The following is a 13188-nucleotide window of genomic DNA, read 5'->3' as shown; positions in this document are numbered from 1 at the left end:
AGCTAACTGTGGAACAGCCTCCTCTTGCTTTGCACCCATTTTCTGAATTGATGAGCTTTTTGGCAGTGTGTGTAAAAGCACCACATAAGAGCACCAACACAACTACAGAGTTTGTTTGCACTTTGCAGTCCATTTATACAAGCACAGACAAGAAAATTTGGTCTGTAAGTTTTTTTTCCAGTCAGAGACTAAAGGCTGAGAGTCCAGAGTAATCCAGTAACTCCCATTTGTTAAAGGGAAAGCCCTCAGCATGTAGCTCTAAATCAATACTGAAAGTTTCTCCACATACTTGGGATGTTAATGAAGAATCATTTTCAGAAAACTGGCTCATGTCATTCCCTATCCTTCCCATCTTATAAATATTTATGGATAATGCTGGGAAAGAAGGCTGGTGAAATTCATGTTCTCAACATGCTTATCAGAAAAAAAAAAAACAAAACTCCGTGTTAAATTCATCCTTCATTTTACTTTATATATGCAATAGACTGAAACGTTTAGACATCTGCAATAGAGAGGAAGGTAATGCTATAATTCAGCATAAGATCATCTGTTCAGTCTGGGAAATGTTAATTATAGGCCAATCGTTTTTTCTTACTAATTTTTAAATCGCCTAAATGTTCTCCTTCAGCCTACCTCATCCATCCTTTAGGTCATGCCAGGAAAGATTTACCTTCTGGTAAAAGTTGACCCCTTAGTCATACAAGTCAGTATTTTTTAGCACTGGCAGGACTTACACTGTCTTTTGAAGACAAAGGGTCAAAATCCTGTACTTGTGCAATGCAGTGTTGTGCAAACATGGTGACTTATGACACCATCAGGTTTGCAGATTTCCCCAAATGGTCCTGTAAAATGACATTGTGATCCTGAGATGCCTAAAATACAAAAATGGAAATACATTGTCAGGTAGCAATTGCTGCTGCTTTCTTACAGTAATAGTTTTCTGGTGACTTAAGTAGAGTTTACAGAGTTCTGAATTCACAGTTTATACTGCTAGGATGAAATTCCTTATCACTGGTGAATGAAGAAGCAAATGCTTGGACCAGTGTTTGCTGACATCAGATGAAAAGCCCTCACTGCCTTGAGCAGATGTCATCTGTGATGTTAATCCCAAGCAGGAGAGAACACAGTGCACAGGGGGGTTCTGACAGCTCTGGAGCCCTCACTGCTGACCCTGTGGGACCTGCCTCTGACCAGGGCAGCATCGTGTCAGTGAAGTGTCCACACTGCAGGAGCCCCACACTGCTCCAAACCACCTCGTGTGATGCATTCCCAGCATAGGCTGCAGACAAACAAGACAGCACCATAGGGACCATTCATGTAGTTTCTCAAAATTTGGTACTAATTTACAATTTTTTTTTCATACAGTCATTTCAGTTAAAAAGTATCTTCTAAGATCATCAAGTCCAACTCTTAACTGAGCACTGCCAAGCCCACCACTGACCATCCAATTTGGTGTCATCTATTAACTGACCTGCATCCTTAGGGATTCCAATTAAAGTAACTGGACATAAGCACACTGAGAACATTTCTTAAATGCCCTGCACTTCGAGGGAACCTTTAGCTTTCCTGTGTACCTCACATATGTGTAGCTGCATCTCTTCTATTTGTATTTCAAATAGGGAATAGACAAAATTATACAGCTCACAGCTTTTTAAGTTTCCTAAGTTAAAGACTGTGTCTGCCTTTATATATTTGGCAATGCTGAGCAGCAGGACTGCTGCATCCCTCATTCATTACAGTTCAGCTGCCTCTGCCACATCTCTGTGAGGAGAGGGGATTGGAAATTGGAAGAAAGGTTGATCTGGTCCACTGGTCAGATACATAAACAACAAAAAAGTAACTTCAAGGGCTTTTTCAACATAAATATTTTGCAGTCAAATACCTTTGTTATTCAGGTGTACATGTGCTCATTCTGGCAGGGAGAGAAAATATTAAAACTCCCAGCTCAAAACCATTCTAGCCATTTATGCAGCATTTCTATAAGGAAATGGAATAATTGTCTTTATAGTCTTTATGATTTTTTTTTCTGCTATAAGCCTGCAGCCAATGTGAAGCAGGAACTGGCATTTATTCACTTTTATTCAAAAAACCCAAACACAGTATTAAAAATGAAGTGTGTTTTCTTTATTTTTACTCTAATTTTAAGGAAATTAAAATTCTTTGGTAACAGTGGCCAGCAGGGACCCCTAGGATTTGTCCTTTGAGAATTGCTTGGACCCTTCAATTTTTACAGGACAGTACTGACACTGATCCATAAATGTACTTGGATATCAACTTTTAGTGAAAGTCTGTAGTATGTGGGGAGAGTTTGATCTACCAACCCTTGTTCTGAGACTAGCAGTAGTCCATTTGTCAAGGTTTAAGATTGTTAGAAACTTGGCTGCAAGACACAAAGCTCTTCTGTTTTCCTCCCTCACTCCTAGAAATGTGCACCCTTATTTATGAACTCTATTGCATTTACTCAGGGATCTGTGGGACTTATGCTATTTCAGGTGTTACAGATCTCCTTTCTTTTCTCCTCACTGCTGTGAAGGAGCACAACCACAATAGCTCCAGTCAGTCATGTAACTGAAAAGTTGTGCTTCATTTCTGGATAGGATAGGAACTACCAGGTTGAATTCAGTGGAAAGTATTTATTCTATAGATAGCATCAGCAAGGCTGTTACTGATCTTGCAGCACAGCTTTGGCATTCCATTTTCAAACAGAATTTTGAAAAACTACAAATTGCTCCTGAAAGTTATAAACATGATTTGGAGAACCCTTCTTGATGTAAGTGTTATGTTTATTTTGGTTAAGGCATACATGGTGATGGCCTAGCCACATATCACTAAGAAAATTATGTTTGAGACTGTACACTTCAATTTCATCCCAGAGGGCTTAAGAGGCTTCAGTGAGAGAGAGTTGACTGCAAAGTCAAACTCCTAGTGCCAAACTGCTGCAAATTGCATGGAAACTCTGTGGGTTCTTTTTGTTTTAGCTTTCATCAAGCTGTGGGCCTGATGCAGAAATTTTTGAGTGAAAATCTTTGGGCTGTGACCTGCAGGCGGTCCAGTGAGGTGTGTTCATTGCAGGTGCCTTCAGGTTGTGGATCTGTAACCTTTGTGTGGGTCATTGCAGTAGAGCCTGAGGCAAGTTACAATGATTCCACCCCAGCTGCCAGCTCCTGTTCTGGCCCTTACACTGAGATGATTCTGCATTTACCCACCTGCATCTTACACATGTAAACACAACCACAGTGCCTCCAGTGCTGGCCATGTGACACATGCTTTGTCCCATAGACAAAATGCTGGTTCTTACATCTCATTGTGGGTGATTGGGGATTAAAGATACACGAGAACGATGTGTTAGATCTGGAATCAATTTTCATTTACAGCTGAGAAGCAGCTATTGATGCTGTGCTCACAGTTCAATAAAGGATCTAAAGATATAGACCTTGTGTTTCTCTTTCAATATAAGCAGCATAATCAGTGTCAAATGTTTTTACAAAGAAAATTGTATTGACAGTTTTATTAAAATTGCTTTCTCTGAAGTTTTAAGTTATCCACAATTTGACCTACTTGAATGGTTTTTAATATGTACACTGACCAACCCAATAGATTTTTATGTCATATATTTATAATATTGGGTACAAAACTGTTTAATGTATTATTTGAGAGGTACTGTTACATGTAAGCATTGCCTGGATTGTGAACCCTTGTGGTGTTGTCACTGAGAGGAACATTGGTGTATGCACCAGTATTGCATTCAGTGTGGCACAGGATGTTCACACGGGCTACAAGAGGTATAATCAAGGCATATGACAGACATGCTGTTAGTAAAACCAGGAGATGACAAGGCATTTCAGAAATGCTGATATTAACACTCTTCTCTGAGGAAGGGCACAGCTTTTTAGATGGCTTTATTACTCTGTTAAAAAAATACATCAGAAATTAGGAAGAATAGTGAAGATTTTTAATTAGTAGCTCAGTTCAGCTGAAAGAGCTTAGATAAAACACAGGTTAGTATTTTTGTTCTGTAGAACACCTCTGTATAATTCAAACAAGCTTTGAGCTCAAAGGCATCCAAATGAATTGTGCCTGGATACATTATTTTAAGTAGCTGTGGTGTACCCAATTTTCTTTAACCAGCTCCTTTTTGTTCTTTTGCCTAAGGAATAGTCCTGTTAACCTTTTAAATGTGTACTTAATTTAAAGCCCATTGCTAGTGTTCTGTGTGTTTTTGAACCAAAGAAACTTTTATACTAGTTACAGACCTGCTCCATTATCAGTATTTCATGTATATAGTGGTTTTGGCAGAGCAAATCAATAAAATGTTTTTCTTTTCTACTTGATATTTTTTTTCTTCTCCTCTTAGTGATTGCCACTTTTCTGATAACCCTAGAAACACAAGACATGGATGTAATCCATGGCTCTGGTCTATTGTTTGTATTATACATAAACATAATTCTTTTTTGCTAGATTAGTAAGAGGTAATTAAATTCAAAATATTTTACTTTTTTGCTGAGTCTTAAAAGAATTCTTATACTATATGATGAGCTTTCAATGCCTTTATTCAACTTAATTTTTTTTTATTTTATGAAGTTCTAAGACATAATACACCTTCATAATATTATGTAAACACTTTTTAAAGTGCAACAGTGATTACTTTCCTTGTAACAATAGATATCCTTACCTGTTGTATTTTTCCCATTTTTAGCTGGATCCTGAACAAGCTGTTTACCTCCCCAAGGTTTCTCCACATTTCCATTTACTTTGTTATCAGCAGAAAAGCTGAAGAACAGCTCTTCAGTAATGACATCAATACTGCACACACAGTGAGAGAGGTCATCTTGTCAAAGCTATAGAAAAATCAGATGGATTAGGATGAAACTAGGTGCAAAATAACTTTGATAAAGTCTTTTAACGTAAACAGTTTATCTGTCATTGGGTTCCATTGAAATCTCAGAGTGGTGCAGCATCAGTTGTAGCCACAGCAGTGTGTGTTTGATAAAGAATACACATTCCAGTGTTTAAGATTTGCAGTCATGCTTTATAGTTGTATGGAAATGTTTTCATTAAGCCATTAATGGAAATAGAAGCTATTAGGATAATACAGTCTCCTAATTCTCTAACCTTATCAATCTCTAACCATGAAAAATCCTTTCATTAATACATGTTCCTTCTTGCTACCTTGGTCCATTTTAAATTGTTATTCAAATTATTTTATTGTGCACAGTAGTGGTTGAAACAACAGTATACCAACTGTGTAAGTTAATACTCCAGCTTCTGTTAGGCAAATCTTTGGTACTAAGAGATGTGATGACTGACATTTCTAAGGTTATAATGCACATGGTAATGATGTAGGTTAATATAATTTGTTTATTATCAGCAGAACCTTTCAGTAGCCACCCTGAAATCTGGGCTGAGCTTTCTGCAAAAAGCATAGCATACCACTGAAACACACAGTTATATCAAAAGCTTTTAACTTGTTCAAATTCACAGAATCACATGCAATTTTTTTCACACATGTTGTTACTGTGGATTATTCCATCAGTGAGGAAAGGAATTAATACAACCCTCAGGAAAATTGGTTGCTGTAGAGTGCACAGGAGTACAGATCAGGAAGAACTTTGCCCCTGCAGCTTGCAGCTGTGCTCTAGCCTGGACTCTGGGTCAGCATCTGTCCAGAGCAGCACAGGAGCTGGAGGAACTCCATCCCTCCCACTGCTTCACCTTTTCCAAGTGTTTCCATGGTTTGACACTGGCAGGTCAGTGAAAAGTTTTACATGATACTTCTTGAAGAAGCCTTCTCCTCTCTTCCCCAGAAGTGGTCAGGCACTCCATCACCTCCCAGCATTCTAACAGGGGCTGCCACCAGCTTGAAGCAACCAAGCTCTGTCAGCCACACTATAAGTCATCATGCACATGAGAGAGAAGCTTTAGAACCCCTGATGCCTCTGTCAGTACAAACAGAGTAGTTCCTCAGTACAGCCATAAGAACCTGATGCTGGAGATCTGCCAGCCTTTTTGGGTTGGCAGAGGGACATGAGGCCTTCAGTCCACAGGATGGGCCATGTACTCTGTGTGCATGTGCATGGTTGTACACAGAATTTTTTGTAAAAGAGTCTTTATTATAAGCATGAGTAAAATATATTTCACCAGAACCTCTTTCTATGTATGCTGCTTAGGCAAAAGCCCTGTAGTGTTTTGGCAGCAAAGCAGAGGCAGCAGCAGGTGAGAGAATTGATCAACCCCATCCTTGTTGTCGCTAAGAGAAAAGCCAGCCTTGGCCACACTTCCTGTAAAATAAATCTGAAATCTGTGATAACTGCAGACCATCTCTGTGCTCAGCACTCAATAATCTGACCACATAGGACACATTTATCTCCCTTTTCTCCTCAGAAGGAGAGTGGGATTTTTATCATGAATGTCTCATGAAGAATTCTGGTGAAGGAAGTGTCTGGTTTTCTTACACTGGCCATCCTGCAGCATTGCTCTTCTGTAAAAGCATAAGCAACTGTGTATGAACTTCAAAATCTGAATTCCTGGGAGTTTTTTACACCAATAGAGAATAGTGCTAGTGCTGGCTTTTAGACAGGGAGAGTTGCAAAAGGCTGGAAGAGGGTCTCATAGGTGTCAGAAAAAGCTTAAAGAGGGTGCTGGAAAGAGCGTGATAAATCCAGTAATTAGCCTCTGTCAGCCAGAATTAAGGAGAAAAGGGGAAGTTGATCTCTCCTGGAGGTATTCCAGAAAGAGAACAGTAATGAAAGCTAAACACACACCTTAATATTTCTTAGGATGAATTCATCTGCCCCTGCAGATGAAGGTTTGCTGGGGTTGTAGGTGCTTGGTTTTGTGTTGGCAGGATGAATCTTCCCAGAACAGATTTCCCTGCACACAGGGACAGGTCAGGATCACAGTGTGACAGTACAGTTGATTATAGCAGGGTGCTCTGATTTGAGCAGGGTGGAGAGTGTGCCTGCTTTTCAAAGTTTCCAATTTCTTGGCAATACTATTAAGCCTAATTTTTGGAAATGTGCAATTTAGTAATTGGCTAAATTGAGCAATGTACTAAACCAGACCAAGGTCAGCAGAGTTATTTCATGTGTGTTTACTTATGTTGTCTCTGCTGTCTGCTTGTAATACATTTAACATTCAGTATAGATGTAATGTTCAATATAAATTAAAATCCTCATAGTCTTTATGCACAGGAAATAAATGGGCAGCATGAACAGTAGCAACATCAATTCACTGTCACTGCTGGTACTCCGTGACTGCCCTTTAGATTCTCAAGTCTAGAGAACTATTCATTTACTTAAATTAGGGAGAAGACTAGGGATAGGTTGAATTCCCAATGAAATGAAATGAAGGCCTTTATCAGAAAGGAAAACTTAAGGGCATAAGCTGCAAATGAGCAGGGGTACAAGGGACTGCATCTTGATGTCTGCCTGTCCATTGTGGCAGAGCAAGTGAACATTGCAGAAGTAACAATCAGGCACTGCACTCTGAAACTACACCTCATACAGAGAGACTTTAATAATAAGATCACAAAATATCAGCACTCTTGAGATAAGTTTCAGGGTTACTAAAGATAGTTGTCTTGCCAGAACTGGGAAACTGAACATAACACAGATTGTGGTGACTGACTGCATCTGACAGTAAGATCACAGGATATTCTTTGAAACAAAGAATATTCTTTTGCTACTTACTCCTAGAAGGAAGTTTGGGGAAAACTTTTTGTTTCTCTTATAAAGGATTCTACACCTTTTCTCTTTCTTCTGCCTCTTCAATTTTTTAATCATGATTAATATGATGAAGTACAGCTATGGAGTAAACTCAGCAAGAAATGGATTTTTTAGTTATTTGGTAGCCTTCTGAAGGGTTGAACCAAACACGTATTTTAGAAAAATCTTCAGTAAATAAGACAAAACAAATACTGAGTTTTAGTTACCAATAGATCTTTTATATTTTCACAATTGCTAAGCCTTGGTCATTTGTGATCAATTTGTAACAAATTCATTTCCAGGAAAGGATATTTCAAACCACAATTTCAATGTGGATCTTTTTTCTTAAAAATGGACCATTCAGTACAGTTTTCTGAATTTCTGTCACCAGAGATGTATAGTTGTTTTACAAATAAAACAATTCTTATGAAAAATGAGGTCTAGCTCTAGACAGAGTGCCATTCTCTACCACAGTCAGTACTGTCAGAACACTAAATCTACTAGGTTTTATGAGACATTGGTTAGCATTTTTGAATTAACTTGACAATCACAGAATTCCAGGGTTGGAAGGGATCTCAGGAGATCATCAAGTCCAACTCCCCTGACAAGGCAGAGTTGTGTAGAGTAGGTTACAATGGTTGATAGGACTGCAAAAGCAGAATAAGTAGAATTTGTAATGTCATGTTACAATTTCTCCTTTGTCGGATTGAGGACTCAAAATTAGTACAAATAGTGGCTTCTCATGAAGAGGATTTTTTATGGGACAGGAATACACTGTTTCAAGACTCTTTTGTTAAGGTACAGTAGTACTGAAGTCTTAAGCAAGCATGTTATGTGAGTTATCTTTGCAGCAGGCAAATCACTGACAGGTAGCTGTAACAATTTCTATTGTAAAGTTCACCAAAGACATTGAGTAAACTGATACCTGAGTGGTAAAAGCAACAAGTTCACAGTGTCCACACTGGCTAATTTAAAACCAGCTCAGATACCTCTGCACAAACAGACAAGCACTCTTCAGTGTGCACTCAGTGTGTGTATATCTCTTTTCTCTGTTTAAAAAAAAATATAGAATAGTTCTTCAAGAATTGAAAGTGGCCACATTTGTTATTGCACACTTTCTTAGTTTGATTTACACCATTAAGCAAATGGGAAACAGGGTTTTGGAAAAAAATGCTGATAGAAGCCCAAATATATCTGTGTTGTTGCTCAGTTAAAAGCAGTTCATGTCATCAGGGATGAAGGTGACTCCTAATCCATAGACAGACTGCTTTAGATTTGGTTATTTGTTTTGTTTTGTTTTACCCAAAATTGAAATGAAATTTGCAATATTTCAAGTATTCCTGAGCATCTCTCTGTGAAGGTTACTGCATTGCTGAAAGCAATGACAGAGAACTCTCTGTGGTTCATACACTACAAGGGCTCAGTGAACCATTCTGATTTGCAGATATCACATGCTTGGTGACTTCATATTACAAAAAATGGGTTTTGGTTAATCCATCCCATACATTTGAATCCTAAATGAAAAATACTAATTTTTAAAACTGTGACATGAGGAGGGGAGTATCTTCTCCATTGTTTTTGGTCCTAGTTACAGTAACATTGGGCTTTTTGTCCTCCAGGTGAGACTCACTGGAAACATCACACACACAATCTCAAATGCAAGGTTGCCAACTTCATGTCAAAGCCAATAAGCAAGAAAGAAATAGAATCTCCTCTGTTGACATTAGGGGACAGGTAGGGAAAGAAACCAATGAAGTAAAGAAGAAAAAAGTATGGAATACAACACATATTTAAGCATACACGTGCCTTCAGACTTTGGGTTTTGGCTTTCTGATTCCCAGCACAGTTCTGGATGGTTTATTTGCTGTGCACAATGTTTTCCTCCTCCAGAGGAAATCCAACTGTATTTAGCACCAACTGTATCATCAGAGAATCAGAGCACAGCACAGTCCATGAGTTGTGGTTCTCAGTTGATTACTTAGGATCATAGAGAAGGCATTCTGTATGAATGGCATGATATACCTTCCAAAACAAATTACAATCTAGGAGAAGATATAAACTATATATATAAAACTTAACTAATGTGGAAAGTGTTTTTACTGTACTGTTGAATTGAGTCTCTGAGGAGTCTCTCCTATACCTACAGCACAGGAGAAGAGTGTGGTGGGTTGTAAACTTATTTAGTCACTTGGCTATTCACCCAAGCAGACAGAGCTGGTTAGAAACTGGGAAATAAACCTGAGTTAGAGTTGCATGGAAAAAGGGGAGAAGTTTGAGCATGAAGGCCTGCCTTCCTCTGCCAACACATTTGATGACATGAAGTGTCATCTGTCTCACCCTAAGAGATACTTTGAGGCTCAGCAATTGTCTTCTTAGCTGGCTCACCAGTGTTTCTGAATCAAGAAGCTGAGGGGGCATTCTTGGGAAAAATTTTTGTCTAACCTCACTTTCTCAAAATCAAATAGTTTCCAATGAAAATTCTGGATTATCAGTTATGCAATGGAAAATACATATTTTCTTTGGATAGCAGACACTTTTTCTGTAGCACTTCACCAAAAATATAATTTGCATTTTGCAAATGCCAGCTATTTTACTTGGTTATTTTTGAGCCATCTTCTTGTCAGTTCATTCATCTCTCATTTGTGATGTAGGAAATTTGTAGTGACTGGAATGCTTTTTCTGGTTCATTCAATCCCAATGCCAGTCAGGTAGTTGATAGTGATGAATAAAACCATCATTTTCACGTTCTGCAGTCCTTGTTCACAATCTAGTAGTTTGTGCTTATTCCCATGTTTAATCTTTTATGGAATAATTACATGCCTTCCAACAAAGTAAGTTTATGGGTAAATCCACACTACAGAACAAGTAGAGCACGGTGCAGGTGCCTCTTCAGCTAATGGTAAAACAATTAGCACCAAAATCAGGTGTAGAGGTAGGAGTCATTCACAGCTTCAAGAATCAGGGTAAGACCTCTCTGGGCAAGAATTTCTGATGGATAAGCCTCTGTGTCTTACTGCTTTTCACACATTTCTCATCTTCTTCCTTCTTATTCAATACTGGAGTCAGCTGTTGAAATAAGGTCTTAGGGAACAGAAGCACAATTATTGAGAGACCGTGATTGTTTAAAAAAAAATCAGAAGAAAATTACAAATTAAAGTGGAATGATTGTCTGGTTCACTCTGACTTCCATTTTCTAATCATCCTAAATTATTTTAATGCATGTTTTCAAGCTCAAAATTAGCAAAGGTCCCATGATGTAATTCTCCTAACACCCATTGAATATTACATTATACCAGTCCAATTTCATTTCAGTCTTTGGCAGCAGCATCTGTCACTCAGGGCACATATATGGGGGTTTAGGGACCTTCCACCTGTTCTGCTTCTAGCTAGTACTGTTAATACATGAAGTTTAGGAGTCATTGTGAAGTTAAAATCAGTTTCTTACTTGTAAAGGCCTAGGAATTTAAGATAAAGAAATAACTCTTAAAACATGTTTGTCTTTGAAATATCTTAAATTAATAATCAAAAGCTTACATCAAGTCTAAAACAAATCAAACTCAGTCATGAAGATGAGAACCAGGAATTATTAACTGAGCAGCGAGGTTGATGGAGGCTCAATGAGATCATTTTGTTCAAAGATTAAAGACGATGAACACTGAAATAGTTGAGGAGGATGGCTACGAACACATCTGACTAGAGCTGCTAAATTCAGTAATGATCAAAAGTTAATTATCAAAGCAGAGAGAGCTACTCAACACAGAAAATTTGAGTCAATAGCTAAGCAGCCGAGAAAAGAAGTAATTTGGAAGAAGTCTTTTCCTATAATGAAGTCATATAAAAGACGCACATTTCAAAGAAACCTGCCTAAAACAAGATTGCATTCTTCCTGATCAGAGAAAAATAATTAGCTTTAATTGATAGACCAGCTGCACACCAAATATTTTCAAACAATATGTTTATGCATCAAAGCTTAATGTGTAGAGTTACTCAATGTCACTTTGATTTTGCCTCCCATTATCTTCTGCCACTGGGCATGCTCATATTGCAACAAATACACTTTGAAAAATGAATGAGCAACTCCTACAAGACAAATAAAAGCAGAAGGACAGATCCTGTGTTTCTTTCTCAGGCAAAATCCCTGACATATTTTCTGCTGCGTCTAACATCACTGTGATCCCACTCAAAGTGAATCCTTTGTAATAGGAAATGAGCAGTTGCCTGATGATCCAGCATTAAACTGGGCTGGCGTGTAGATTAACCCAACACTTGCAGTGGTTTTTCAGTTTTGTATAAGTAAGCATGTGTATGAAGGACACTGTTCCTCCAGCGTGTGCCTTTTCTTAAGAGTTAGAAAAGTGCCTGTTTCTGGTAACAAAGGGGAAAAAAAAAGTGGAAATTCTCCATGTAAAAATCTAGGAAAGATATGTGCTAGAACGTTCAGGTCCAAGAAAACGAAATGTATCTATAATTCTTTTTTCCTGAAGCTACTACATTTCTTTCAGGGTAAATGGTTGTGATGGACATAGCTAAGTGGTCAAAAATCAAACATGCAGTTTAGACTCTGCTCTTTGGTATTCTGTGACTTTGACATTGCCAGTTCTCACGCTATGAAATATCTTAATCTTTTTAATCTTTCATGTAAACAGTTTAGCTCACATTGTCATGCATGTGCTCTCCAGAATTTATTCTGCTGTACTTTATATTAAGTCAACTGCAATATCATAATTTACCTGTGATCCTAGATACACTCCTCTCTGCTGTTTTCTCTTGCTTTATCTATATCTTGATACCTTTTTCTGTAGTGATTTTTAAATAATTCAGGAGAAAACCTTGATCTAGATGCATGTTTCACATGCTTGAACTCAGAATTGTTATAGTCCAGCTATTTGGTATATAGAAGATTCAAGGAAAATACCACTCTACAGTAAAAAAAAATAAATCTGACATTGTGGAAGAATGTTTATGAGTTTTAAAAATAATTTTAGTTTCCTGCAGAATGGGACTGAAACTTGGCTTTTAGTGGGAAGCTTGGGAAACTGAAATGCTATTTTTGATGGTGTTTCAGTTCATTTAAAATGGAGCATTTGTGTGTTGTTACGTGTAGTTTATTACTTAGAAAGTTTCTTAATAGCATGCTTCTGACTCTGCATTAGCATATGGCCACTGAAAAAGGAAGATTTAGGAGAGAACTATTGGAAAGAGACACAATCACATTATCTCACTTTTGAGGCAAGGACTCCATTTCATCATAAGCTTATTTGAGAAGGCACAATTAGGCGTGGGTTTTTCTCAATTACTTGTGCAATCTGAAGTTGAGCATTACTGAGGTGTTTTATTTAAGTGTTTTATTTAGCACCCCTACTGTACAATTAGTATAGTTGATTCCTATCATGCATTCATTGATTTATTCTTTAGATGCAAAATATAATCCAAATGAAACAAAAACACTTTTCTTTGCAAGTTGAGAGTCAGCCCAGAGGATTGC

General features: G+C 37.8%; 1 protein-coding gene across 5 annotated transcripts in view; it reads left to right on the top strand.

Moving 5' to 3' along the window:
• The window catches only part of AFF2 (ALF transcription elongation factor 2), a 334068-nt gene that overhangs the window by 237296 nt on the left and 83584 nt on the right, over window positions 1-13188 (top strand). The gene's annotated exons all lie outside the window — the stretch shown is intronic.

This window comes from Erithacus rubecula (assembly GCF_903797595.1).
Source record: "Erithacus rubecula genome assembly, chromosome: 15".
In the NCBI taxonomy this organism is placed as follows: domain Eukaryota; kingdom Metazoa; phylum Chordata; class Aves; order Passeriformes; family Muscicapidae; genus Erithacus; species Erithacus rubecula.
This window is presented reverse-complemented; position numbering and strand designations above follow the sequence as displayed.